The sequence below is a fragment of the Chelmon rostratus genome, chromosome 10, assembly GCF_017976325.1.
Source record: "Chelmon rostratus isolate fCheRos1 chromosome 10, fCheRos1.pri, whole genome shotgun sequence".
NCBI lineage: Eukaryota > Metazoa > Chordata > Actinopteri > Chaetodontiformes > Chaetodontidae > Chelmon > Chelmon rostratus.
Genome location: NC_055667.1, coordinates 25,297,587 through 25,309,828, shown reverse-complemented (window position 1 = coordinate 25,309,828; position 12,242 = coordinate 25,297,587). Strand labels below are relative to the sequence as shown.

At 43.5% G+C, this 12,242-nt stretch overlaps 1 pseudogene; it reads right to left on the bottom strand.

Annotated features, from left to right (window-relative positions):
- Window positions 1-2,947: 2,947 nt before the first annotated feature.
- LOC121612226 lies at window positions 2,948-12,183 on the bottom strand (annotated as a pseudogene).
- Window positions 12,184-12,242: the final 59 nt, after the last annotated feature.

The following is a 12,242-nucleotide window of genomic DNA, read 5'->3' as shown; positions in this document are numbered from 1 at the left end:
TAAATCCAGCAATGAAAAAACAAAAAAACATAAGCAGGTTGCTGTTTTTATTGTTATTAATTAAAATAAGTTGTTCTGAGCTAAAGACAAATCCTGTGTGTTTTATAATACGTTCTCACTACCCATGAGGACACATTTATTTTACCTTGTTCAAATAAATGGAAGTGCTTTTGACATCAAGTTAGGCAATGCGGTCAACCAGAGGGTCCCCAGATATCTATATTTACAGCAGAGAGCCTTTGCAGCACCTCCCTATCCTCTGAGTTAAGAAACCTCAGAGTAAATCACAGTGATTGTCTCGCTGCAACGCACAGTGAGCAACTGCGATGTGGAATTTAGCAACGGCATTTAATCACCTTAAAAAACACATAAAGGATGCAGAGAGCTGCACACATCTGTAAAACTAATTAGCTGAAGAAAACAGAAACAATAAACTAAACGTGTTAATAAAGGAATAACTGCACAGTTGAAATACTCAGTCCACCCATTCCAAACACATGTGGACCCATTACACCACAAGCTCCGCCAGTGCCCACAGTGGCCACAATGCAAGACATAAACAAGAATGGCCCCGCTGTTAGCATTCCTGGTGTCGGACATTTTAAGGCAGCACTGACAGATCTGTGTAAAAATATATGCAGAGTAAGTATGGACCGCACAGCTGGAGAATGTCATGCAGTTTCCAGCTGATGCCACTGTTTACTAAATCAACTTGAAATTCATTATCTTTGCCGGCTCTCTGATGCGTCTGGCCCTCTTCTTCTGGTAACGCTGCACATGCATTCCTCCGAGAAGACAGACAGATAGAAAGAGCAAAGGGGCCAACTGGTGTCGAGGCCCTGGGCTGAGTGTTGAGGGTGCTGCAGTTGCACCCCTGGAAAATATGTCCAGAACATGTGGCTTCAAACATCAGATACAAGGTGAAGCTACATCCGTCTTTCATCGGCCGACAGAACTGAAGCGCAGGCACGTAAAAACAACCCGAGGTGACAGGAGAAATAAATCACAAGTGCAGCACATTTCAAACCTGAAGCCTGAAATTTGTCTTTGCTATATCACTGTGAGTGGAGGGAAAAGACATGAGAAGAACACATAACATAAACAAATTAGTCTTAAATAATCCTGGCATACAATTCCTGTAATCTGATGTTGTGGTTTATTGTGTTTGTGTACAATCCAATAACACACTGAGTGCTTTTTTTTTTATATTTACAACTCATAAGATCAGTCAGTTCTGGTGAGCCACAGTAATCAAACAACATGGTGCTCTGTGCTACAACAAATCAATCAATCAAGGATATCTTTCGCCAAAATAAATCAGCAACCTCTCTGTTAATCTGTTACACGTCGTCCACTGACACAGCAATTATGCAAACACTGTTAAAACGGCTCAGATCTTATTAACGAGGAAAGATTCGATAAATATTCTGCACAACACTCTTCATTAAGAAATACTGCATAGTAAAACTCTGTTGTAATGTTGACATTAATGTCCAAAAAAAAACAATCACATTAACCTCTTACACACACACACACACACACACACACACACACACACACACACATTCCTTCCATCCATCAGGCGTTGTGGTTCTATTTCTACATTTCACACCTGGGAATCCACAGCGTCTTCTTACAGCCTCATGCACTCTGCCATGCATTAGCTACATCCAATCATGTTGATGACAAACTAGCTGTTGAAATGTGCTTGCAGCATCTGAGCCTCATGTAGGGCTGGGACTGAAGGGTCTACAATCATGTGATTTGCTGGAAGAGCCCCCCCCTCCTCTCCCCTCCCCTCCCCTCCCCTCCCCTCCCACCTCGCAGGCCTGCCCCTGAGTGGCCTCTGCTAGGCTATGTTTCCAGGAAAGGGGCCTACTGGACAGGCTGTGAGGCCTAGGCAGGGAGACATTGGCTCATTGAGAAAAACAAAAACAGAGAGGGGCGGTGGGAAGACTCTCCCCTCTTACATAACTCTCCCTCCATGACAGGGGGAAAAAAAAAAGTTCCCCGCCACAATGCAAAGAAAAACCTGTCCATCCGCCTCTCCTCGACTTGCGAACGCCGAAGCACTTCAGGGCTGGAATTCGTGCAACACCGAAACCAGCAGTGCTTGCTTGCAGTTACACAATAGTTGCAGCTCTCCAGACATCCCACCACCACAGGCATGTCAAACACCAGCCACATCTGAACGTACACACTCACATGTTCCAGTCAAACCCTGTCACTGCCACTCAGTTTACTAGCTTTGTTTCTTACAGTAATGCTGTTCCTGTGCAGCCGTAACAACGCACTCAACATGATGTAACACACCATGTCATTTAATGTGTTGTGCTGCACAGCTCTGGTGGTCAGACGGTTACTGTATCTGAGGAGGCTCTTTTGTGGCCTGGACCGCCCCCCTGTGGCCAAAAGAGGAGCTGCGCAGAGACAGCAGAGTATCTGCAAAAACATTGAGTTCAGTTTCCTCGAAAAAGGCCTCCGAGAGTTTTAAGATGTCTTACTTTAATTTATTTGAAACATTTCCTCTTGTGGGCTGGAGGGAGATGTTTCACATTTATAAGGTGCGAGACAGCCGCAGGAGGCTGCTTGAACCTTTCAGTCAGTGTTCAATTTAAAATATGACATGATGATAAAGACTTCTAGGCCATATTGTCTCGACTAGTTTTCCATCATACTTTCATACTTTCGTTGATGGTATTAAATTGGGATCTCAGTGGTTTTAAAAAGGTCTTAAATTTAATCCAATCTTTTGTATTGTGTGTCCTGTATCCTTTGAAATTAACTTGTAAAATCCTCATTCACACCTGTAAACCTGTCAACATGGCAAAACTCTATTAACTGTTCTGTATAATCAGTAATTAGGGTGTGACTAAAAAAGAAAAAAAGAGGTTGGTCAGGGTATCCACGGCTGCAACTGCTCAACACATTTAATTCAGGTGTTGAACTACGGCTGCTGCTCCATCGGGACAGTCGTGTCGTTGCCTCTCTTGGTGAGCAGATCGAGGCAGGAAACTCCCAGAACTATCAGACAAAACCACGCATGCAGCACAGACAGACTAACAATGAATCCGGTGATTTCTGTATCAGACGATAATCACATATTCAGCATAAGGTGCAACATTAAATGGTGAATTATGCTGCTGTGTGATGTGACTTTCTAGCCTAAATTAAAGAAATATGCCCCATTCCTCCCACTCTACCAATACATTCAAAATCTAAAATAATAAACCACAACAATTATAATATAAAAAGAAATCAAAATTACTCATAAATATAGAAGGAATATTTTAATGCATCTATTTCACAAGATCTTAAATATCTGCACATAACTGGTGCTATTAGTCTCTCCAATTAAGGGCTGCAACTGATGACAGTTTTTATTATCAATTAAAAACATGCGTTTTTTAGATTAATCGTTTAATTGTTTAATCGTTCTATAAAACATCCAAAAGTAGTGAAAAATGTCCTACATAACTTAACTTAACATAACCACCCCAAAGCTGCTTCATCCAACCAAAAGTCCAAAAACCCAAAGCTAGAAAACCAGCAAATATTGACATTTTTGCTTGAAAAGCGATTTGAACCAATAATCAATCATCAAAATTGCTTGATTGATTAATTTTCTGTCAGTTGGCCAATCACTTAAATGACTAAACATCTCAGGTCCAATTTGTTTTCATGATGTTCAAAATGATGTTCTTATCCCTCTAAAATCATCAGATTTTCCAATTACTGTAAATTAGATTTTTCTCTAGCTTAGCATGAAAACATCTTTTACCACCTGGCGCGAGAAAGGAGGTTTTACATTTTTCCATCTATCTGGATCAGACGACAGGCTAACAGGCAGCTAACAGCTAACAGGTAACCCCTGTAAGTGTTTGTAGATCAGACAGGATTCTCTGCTTTTGTGAGTAAACTACATATTTTAGAGAGCTTACGATCATGATTTTGCAGCATCGCTGTAAAGTTTAGACTGCTAAATGCCAGAGTATCTGAAGATTAAGTTGCTGGAAGTTCACAAGTTCACTCACAGTAGAGACTGTGCTGCCCCCACGGTCTGATGTTACCTACCAAATATCCCACAAATGTCAGGTATGCTATGGAAAGGAACGCTGCCAGCACATACAGCCACACGCTGCTGAGTGCAGCCTCAATACCACGACCAAGTACATGTTGATGGCAAATGAGCAAAATCAACCAGCCCTCCTCCGATCTTTAACACCCTGCGGGACAAACAGAGAAACAACAACAGTCTGGATTATTAGTCTAGATGAACTCACAGTCCATTGGCAAACTCATCATGAGAGAGTGTAAACTTGTGAACGTGAGGACTGGAATGAAGGCGAATGGCAACTGTGAGAGAAGTAAAAGTAAAAGAATGAATATGTGTTAGATTAAAGTCCATTTAATGAGAAATAAGTGGCAAGGTAGAAGGTGCCATAAATGATCAAACAGTGGCTTTTATTTATCTCAGTTTGGGACAAGCCTTTATCTTTTATTTCCCTCGTTCCCCAGTTAATACAAACTCAAAATTTTTGATGAATTCAATATAATGTCCAACATTTACACATTATAAAGTCTTGCACCCTTCCAATTACTAGAATTATATTCTGACATTCTTACTTTCCTTTTTTTTTCTTAGTCACGGTCAATTACTTGCATTTGTTTTGTAGTATTCTAAGAGAGAAAACATGCCCACATGTTAAACATATGTCTTCTTTTTACTGAGACAATAGTGTTCATCCATTCAATGTGAAGAAAAATTCTCACCTGTGTGATTAAATATTGTGATTAAAGTCTTCACTTGTCAGGTGTCTTTGATTGTTTGTGTTGTTTTTAATTACGTAGCTGATGATCATTTGAACTTTTTGACTTTTGTACTTTAACAAAGCAACACGCTGTCATGTTTTGGGGGAATTTGTTCCTTCTCTTGTGTTTTCCTTCCTGTGCATCAGGATCACCTGCTTTTCTACATCGCTGTCAGAAACAAGCAGTGCTTCCTCCTTTGTTTCTTTTATCGCTCAATATGTAATATGTGTCTCCTTTATGTTTGGTGCATTGCTCTGAGCTAATAAATATGAGATATTAGATAAAAAAACATCAAAAAGATTGATTAGACTGTGAGATTAAGAACTTGGTTATTTTACCAATTTACAACTGTTTGCAAAATGAAGCTCGCTACTGGAGCTCAATCTGACCATCTTATATATTTTAATTCTATTGATGTCCTTGTTTTTGTGTTGCAGGTTATGAGAATGAATTTAAAAGCATCTCACAGATAAAGCGCTATGAGATAAAGGGAATCTCACAGGTGATAAGACAGGCTCAGGTGGAGAGATGCTGGTGAACGCTTGGATGAAGCTGTCAGTGAACCGGACGTCTGACCTGCACGCTCTGCAGCACGTTGAGGAAGTCGTCCGCGTCTGTCAGATGCTGCGAGTCCTGGAAGATGGCAACCAGCAGGGTGGGAGCGACGGCCAGGGAACAGCTCAACGACACCCAGTGCAGGGTCAAGAAGCCCCGAGGGCAGGAAAACACATCAGCCGGTGACATTTACAAGAAAGATGCACTTGCTTATGATGGTTTCAGCAAGCAAACAGTGCTCACTTAAATAAATAAAGCCTCATTCTGCACCAAAATTAGGCCCCAACTGAAGCAAAGTGTCAGTAAAACAACTGACTGATGTGTGATTGTGATGAGGATGAAGGACACAGCCAACATTTTTTTTTCTGTGATTTCTGGCTGATTTCTCCTCCACTGACCTCCATGAAAAACTGACCGTACGTTCCAGTCATGGTGGAGCTCTGACCAGCTGCAAGGATCCCCACGGCCCAGATGTAGAGAGCCGCTGGGCCGAAGAAGCAGCCCAGCACCGCTTCCTGCATCAGACAGAGGGGTGGGTCAACGAAACCTCAACAGCGTCACATTCAGCAGAAAACAAGCTCAGTCGTTCAGTGCTTCAATAAAAACAGGATAAACAGGAAATCTATTTGAATATGAAGAGAGGATGAAATGACTGCACAGTGTGAAAGGGGGTCGCTCATACTGAAAACCTGACGGAGAATTGACTCTACAGAGCGTTTTAGCATCTTTTAGCTCATTGTTTTGGCAGGTGCACTTCCTGCTCAGCATCAAACGGCAGGTAGACACAGTGAGCAACGAGCTGGTGAACATAGTGGAGCGTTTAAAAAGATAAGACTGGGGAGCAAAACAGAGATTAAAGGAAACTAACTATTAATATATAACATTTTTATTATTTCCAGAGATTTTTGGTCTTAATCTACACGAGAGAGTAAAAGTATTCAAACTATCACACATCCAGGACTTAATAGCTGGAGATCCCCTATAAATTAATTAAAGCTACGATCTCAAAGAAGTCAGTTAAGTCACTATCTATAGCCAAACGCAGTAACACAGTGGTGACCGAGCCTGTGGCCCACTGATGAAAGTATTGTAATAGTACAACCTGGCTAAACATTAATGTTCAATGCTGTGTTAAGTTGCTGCTAATGCAAACCAAACTATCTGTACTGCTGCAGCTTCACAATAAAAGCATGCAACGTAAACACAAGTTGACTTTTATTATGAAGTAGTCACATGAATTGCAACACTTACTGCTATCATTCATCAAAAATGCATCTGCAAAACAAGACAAAGGTCATTTTCTGCATGTTTTGACAGCAGATCGGTTTGAGGTATTGCAGCGATTACTGGAACGAGAAGGAGCCACAGTGAGCTGCAGGGCTGCACACCTCCAACTTCTCAGCCAGGTAATAAACTCCTCTCAGCCCCACTGTGTCCTGAAATCAGATTAGATCAGATCAGACAAATTATTGCCTGACGTCCTTATCAATATGACAATAGTTTGTTTTGCTGCCTCAGGATTATGTGATCTGCAGTATTAAACCACCAGTAGTTACTGGTGCTGCCAAATCAACCAGGAATGAAACCGATTGATTAAATTGATATCAACAAAACTTAACCTTAGGAGCTAAAGCTAGCATGCTGAGCTGAACTTACCCCTCGTTAAGGACAGAGCTCCAGTAACAGCTTCAAACTTGCCCCTTTGTAGATCTCCACCTCTAGGGTTTCATTGTTCAGAGGGAACAGATGTGAATGAGGACTTCCTGTTTCATTGTGGACAGTGTGCTGGAATAAAAGAATATACACATCTGCAGCACAGCAGCCAAACAAAACACACATTTCTCTTGTCAGATTAAGAGCGTCTGCAGAGATATACTCACCACCTCTTTGTTTGTGCGTCCGTGGAAAGCCTTGGCGAAAACAGCCACCACAAATACACGATTCAGTGAAGACATATGTGTTGGCCTCTCGCTGATACAGTTTCATGCAGCTGGTTAAGAAGAGGGGATGGTGTGGAGGTGGCCTGACCCAGCTGAACGGGCCCAAAGCCCTCGCAGTACGGCACGAACATCCCCCTTGGCAGCTCGCCTTGGCCTTGACTCACCGTCACATACTGGCAGACAGTTATGAAATGCAGAAGGAGTCAATAAGGAATCAGTGCAGGTTTGGATATGCAGCGAAGAGCAAAATGACACCAGTTCAGCACCTGCTACCACATGATCAGCATCCAGCCAATCAGATGAATAATGATCACGGTTTCAACTATAAATTAACAAAAATAAGTTAACTCCATCCACTTTGTCTCTCCTTGTCACCTCCACCAAAGAGGCCATGCTCTCAGTCCGGTTCGTTGCTTTGTTTGTCAGCAGGATTACAGAAAAACTGGTTTTCATGAGACTTGGTGGCAGAGTGGAGCACTGCTCAAGGGCTCATTAAATGCTGGGAGCTGATCCGAATCACGGGGGTGGATGCTCTAATTATTTTTCACTTTCATTAACAGTCAGACGGGGCACTTGGCCTTGTTGGAACAAATGTCGTACACCTTTAAATCCAGTAGATGGTAGTAAAGTTCAACAGTGAGAAAACACACAGCCAGCAGGTACCAGTAATCCTCTGAGGCTCCACAACTGTAAAATGCTTTTTCACAAACTGCAGCGTGGCTGTTGGAAACGCTACTCCTGGGTTTCACAAATTAATGTTAAACATGTGAAATATTTCCATTTGGAAGTAAGTAATAAATGCACAGGTGAAATCAGGAGGCTTCAGCTGGGCTCAACCATATTTTGACATAATTCTCATGTTTTGGAAATATTTTCAGACATATGTAGGGTCTGTGCTTGCAGATTTGCATACCACAGAAGAGAACCGGCCTCGGTGGAGGTCTGTGGTCTCTGAGTGTCCTTCAGGAGTGAAATTCAGGATCTGTCAAACTGTGTTGTTTTGACTGTGAGCATCACCGACATAATCAATGCAGTTGATCGGTTTAGGCCTGCTCAGTTGGTCGTTAAAGGGAAGGTGGGAGGGACAAACATCGACACTCAGTCAGGGCTGCAGATATTAAAATGTTTGTACCTCATATCCACCAACCAAATAAGGCCTCCAGTTTCCTCAGGCCTGCAGAGAAACAAGTGAGGATGCTTCACGTCTTGTTGTCATAGTGATGTATTTCACTGTCATCCGAAGATGATGTAACCGACAACCTACCATATTTGTCCAAGAAGAGGAAGACAAACCACTAATGAAGCGTTTCCACTCAATAACTTCCTAATAACTGCATATTGATTGTAAGAAAGGAAGCCGATGACCTCCTGCATGTCCGAGCCAATGATCGCCAGCGACCACAGGAGGGCACGAGGCACCTGAACGCACGACACAGGTGTTAATGTTCACAGATACAGTTGATTTAAAAATACACACATACCAGCATACATCACCAACTATTTTGATTAACTGATTAATTGTTCAAATTATCCTTCACTTTAAAGAGGCTAATTATTCTCTGGTTCCGGCTTCTGCAGTGCGAGGAAGTTTAAAGGTGTGTGAGGTGAGGAGTAAAGAACGGTGTCACCTGTCAGAGGACTCAGCAGATCAATGACGTGTTGTCAAAACATCATTTAACATGAACGCTGGGCTGCAATAGGAAAGCCGATGCGTTTTATTATGCACAGCTGACTGCATCCATGGTGACTGATTGGATTCAGGAGTTATCATTTCTTTAAATACATTAAACAACACTCATGCATTGCATTAGTCCCCACAGTCAGTTGCTCTTGAAATGCTACCACCTTCACATCATTTTAAAATAGCTCATGTACATGAACAGTGAGCGGATCAGCAGTCCAAAAGACAAACATCTGAACACCTTTCTTTCTCACATGTCCTGCCGCCTCTTAAAATGTGTGCAGCAGAGACACAGCCTCGCTGATTGATAGCTATCCTCACAGCTCACAATGACATTTTTTTAATTGCACGATCTGAGGATTACAGCTACTATAACAACCAGTGGCGTGCACAGGGGGGCCCAGTTTTTGAAAAACGCGCACTCAAGTGCCCTCCTGGACTCCAAAACGCATGCTAAAGTGCCCTCTTGGGGGCCAAAACACGCGCTAAAGTGCCCCCTGTGAGCCAAAACACGCTCTGAAGTGCCCTCTTGGACTCCAAACGGCGTGCTAAAGTGCCCCCTGGGAGCCAAAACTTGCACTAAAGCGCCCTCTTGGACTCCAAAACGTGTGCTAAAGTGCCCTCTTGGACTCCAAAACGCGTGCTAAAGTGCCCTCTTGGACACCAAAACGCGTGCTAAAGTGCCCCCTGGGAGCCAAAACACGCACTAAAGTGCCCTCTTGTATGCCAAAACGCGTGCTAAAGTGCCCCCTGGGAGCCAAAACACGCGCTAAAGTGCCCTGTGGGAGCCAAAACACGCACTCAAGTGCCCCCCTGGACTCCAAAACGCATGCTAAAGTGCCCTCTTGGGGGCCAAAACACGCGCTAAAGTGCCCCCTGTGAGCCAAAACACGCTCTGAAGTGCCCTCTTGGACTCCAAACGGCGTGCTAAAGTGCCCCCTGGGAGCCAAAACTTGCACTAAAGCGCCCTCTTGGACTCCAAAACGTGTGCTAAAGTGCCCTCTTGGACTCCAAAACACGCAATAAAGTGCCCTCTTGGATGCCAAAACGCGTGCTAAAGTGCCCTCTTGGACACCAAAACGCGTGCTAAAGTGCCCCCTGGGAGCCAAAACACGCACTAAAGTGCCCTCTTGGATGCCAAAACGCGTGCTAAAGTGCCCCCTGGGAGCCAAAACACGCGCTAAAGTGCCCTGTGGGAGCCAAAACACGCACTAAAGTGCCCTCTTGGATACCGAAACGCGTGCTAAAGTGCCCCCTGGGAGCCAAAACACGCGCTAAAGTGCCCCGTGGGAGCCAAAACATGCGCTAAAGTGCCCCCTGGGAGCCAAAACGTGTGTTAAAGTGCCCTCTTGGGAGCCAAAACGTGTGTTAAAGTGCCCCCTGGGAGCCAAAACGCGTGCTAAAGTGCCCTCTTCAGTGGTGCTATATGTGCCCTTTTTTTCCTTTTCGCCCCTGCCTATCAAAAAGTCCGTGCACGCCACTGATAACAACAGAGCTCAGTGCTGGTCATGCAGTGGGCTACAGTAAACCAGGGGAACTCCTGCTTGCAGCCTCTGGGATGCTGTACAGTAGCAGCAGGCACTCCATGCAGCAGAGGTTACTGATATCTCACAGCGTGGTGCTGGCGGTTGTAGCAGCAGCAGCAGCAGACCGGTGATGGAGGCTCCCAGCAGCACCCAGGGCAGCTGGCAGGACGAGAACAGAGACATCAGCTGCCGATCGGCCGTCTGATGAGCTCAATCCTTTACACAGCGACATGAAAAATTTAAGTCTGTGAATGTAAAGATTTGTAAAATTTTTGCACGTTATGTCAGCGCTGAATCTCTGCAGATTCACAGAATCTGTGCATGTCTGCAAAAGCACGAGCAGCTGTGGTCTTTAACCTGGATTTATGTCGAGTTTTTGTTCGATTATAAAATGATGATGAATCAGCAACATCAGAGTGATGTTATTTGTGAATTTGGCTGCATTAAAACAGAGCCCGAGGTGACGGAGAGCGGGAGGACACTGAATGAACCGGCCGTGAGCTGTGAACTGTGACCTTCTCTGTGATTGGCCATTTTAAAGCTTAAAGTCATGAATGTCTCCCGGATGCTGTTTCATTGTTGCTGTTTGTTTTTTTGTTTTTTGGTGTCATGTTGCTGCTGCAGGTTGCTGCTGTGTGAATGTGGTTTTCTGACCTTGTGTTTGGCTCGTTTTGTGTTTTTTTTTTTTTCCACTGCAGAAAGTGAAACCTGTATATCTTCCTACCAGGCAGTTTTACTTGCTTCAAGTTTTTTTTGTGTGTTAATAAGATATTATAACTTGATTTCATAGCTGGTTCTGGTGACTTTATGCTTAAAACTAGAATTTCCAGAATTGTAAAGCTGTTTAATCAACAGTGACATTAACAAATTTGCTTTTGTCAAAATCTGAATTTTCTTTGCATCCAGTCAAATGTTTTCAATCTGGCTGCACTACTTGCACTACAGGAGGATCTGCAGCTGGGAACACACCTCAAACATCAAAATCATGTCTTTAAGCCTAATACTTGCCTAATATATTGATTATTGAACCAGGATTAATAAGGATAGAAGATCTGGAGCTGACCAGTGGTTACAGATTTAACTGTCAAGGAAAACATCTTTTTATGTCATCAGATAAATATCCAACCTAAAATCCTGGCTGCTGCTATGTTGGGCTGTATAATTGCATCCTTACAATTTCCTGCTTAGATTGTTGCTCATTTTTATTTGGTATTTCACGACATCGCTGGTTTCCAGACTGAGGGTAGGAGATGAGATGATTACAGATGAATAATAAAGAATTGATAATAAAATAAAATAAAAATGAAATGATCTCATACAAACTTTTCCTCGTTGTCTCTGTCTCCTTCCTTTTCAGATAGAGCTCTTCCAGTTCCTCCACCTGCTGGACGATGGTCTCCCAGCTCTGTTCCCTCTCAGCCAGCTCCTTTGTGAAGTTGGTCTTGAGAACTTCAGCGCCATCTGTGGCCGCTGCGAGCATTTCAGAGAGATGCTCTTTCTCCTCTGTGAGGACCAGGATCTGGCCGTCCCTCTCCTGCAGCTGCTGCTCCAGCTGGTTCACCTGCATCTGAGGTCTCCTCTGAGTCTCTGCCGTCTCGTCGTTCTCCAGGTGCTGGATGTTTTTCACCTGTTCCACCTGGGACTCCAAACTCGTCTCGGGGTAAGCCATTGGACTGTTCGTAGCGGACTGTACTGGTCTCTTGTAGACTGTATTGTGTTCTCTATGAG